The sequence below is a fragment of the Rhincodon typus genome, chromosome 9, assembly GCF_021869965.1.
Source record: "Rhincodon typus isolate 14 chromosome 9, sRhiTyp1.1, whole genome shotgun sequence".
Taxonomy (NCBI): domain Eukaryota; kingdom Metazoa; phylum Chordata; class Chondrichthyes; order Orectolobiformes; family Rhincodontidae; genus Rhincodon; species Rhincodon typus.
This window is the reverse complement of record NC_063340.1, coordinates 51,414,885-51,416,828: the sequence shown is the minus strand read 5'-3', so window position 1 is coordinate 51,416,828 and position 1,944 is coordinate 51,414,885.

Below are 1,944 nucleotides of genomic sequence, written 5' to 3'. Positions count from 1 at the left end.
GCTTGGCCTGCTGTGTTCATCCAGCCCTACACCTTGTTATCTCAGATTCTCCAGCATCTGCAGTTCCTACTATCACTGTTCATTCTTACAAGTTCCACTCAAACCCCTTCAACATTCAGCAGCAACACAACTTTTAAACAGTATATTTGCACATGTTGTCATAAGAGCAGAAACTTTAGTTTTGACAACCACTTAGTTCATAGTGATCTGTACAAAAATTTAATTGACCCACTTTTGTTCTAAATCTTTTCATTAATCTGTTATTATACACCTCTGGAGCAGGTGGGACTTGAACCCTAACCTTCTGGCCTCATGGTAGGGACACTCCCACTGTGCCATAAAAGCCCTTTGCGTTTCCGTTTTATTAATTCATGAAAGGTGGGTGTCGCTGACTAGGCCAGCATTTATTGCCCATTCCTAATTGCCCAAAGGGCAGTTAAGCAGTTAAGAGTTAAGCACATTACTGTGCGCCTGGAGTCACATGTAGGCCAAACCAGGTAAGGACAAGAGATTTCCTTCGCTAAAGATCATCAGTGAACCAGATTGTCATAAAAACCAATCAACAGTGATTTCATGGTCATTGTTAGACCAGAGTTTCTTATTGAATTTAAATTCTACCATCTGTCATGGCAGGATTTGAACCCCAGTCCCCGGAACATTATCTTGGTCTCTGGATTAAAAGTCCAATAATAATATTGCTAGGCCATTGCCTCCTTTTATTGAGGGTCCTATTACATCAATGTTCAGAATCCAATTACATTAATAATCAGTATCCTGGATATCTTAATCAACCTGTTCAGACATGCCATGACATAACTTTGGGGCAGGTGGGTCCTGAACCCGGATCTTCTGACCCAAAAGTGGGAATACTACCACGGAGCCATATGTGCCCGAGTTCTCTTTTTCTTTATAGTCACAAGTGTTATCACACAGAACTGAACAGCTTTGATCCCACCACCAAATCACCCATGCTATTTTTCATCTATTAACCACTACCACTAAAATCACCCATATTCCAATTGATTAATTTATATGCAAAGTCGTTAAAGGCAATACAATAACATCAAAGATGAGGAAGAAGGAGGGAATTAAATCAAAATGGAGTTGGAGGGGAAGATAAAGCACTCCACCTCTGCTGTGCCCACCTTTCATCAAGGGTATCAATGGATACCTTGTGCTCCCTCTCCAGTGACATCCAGACATGAAAGTAGCTGTGGAAGAGAGGCCGGCAGTGGGCAATTATGAGCCCTTCCTGTGCCAGCTGCCTGGACCTGTTAATGGCCAACTTGGCCAGGCCAAGGAGCCGATCCATGAGGAGGTCCACTGACTTGCCCACGTCCCTCTACACTGGATGCCCAAAGATGAGGAGCATGGTGCTGAAGTGCAAACACAAGCACAACAACAGACTTTTCAAGTAACTATAAAAGGGTGTCCAACTGCCTACAACCAATATATACAAGTTACATGGACTTCACAGCACCACAACATAAACAGTTGGGCTGGTAGTCTGTGAACCATTAAATCACAAGGGATGTTCTCATTTTTTTTCTCATATCCAGAAGTGCTATCACACAACCAAGCAGCTTTTTCCACTGCCAAATCACCTACGACAATTTTCACATATTAACCAGCACTATTAAATCACCCATAATTCCATTTGCTCAATTTATGTGCAGAGCCCATTAAGGGCAATGGAATATCACGAAAGGTGAGGGAAATGTTAGGAGAAAGGGAGAGGGCCAAATCAAAATGGAGTTTTATTTATTTTTAATTTTTTTTATATATATCTAGAACTACTCTTACAAACAACCAAATACTTTTTTTTCCATCACCAAATCACCTGTGGTCTTTTTAGAGATAGTAGGAACTGCAGATGCTGTAGAATCTGAGATAACAAGGTGTCGAGCTGGATGAACACAGCAGGCCAAGCAGCATCAGAGGAGC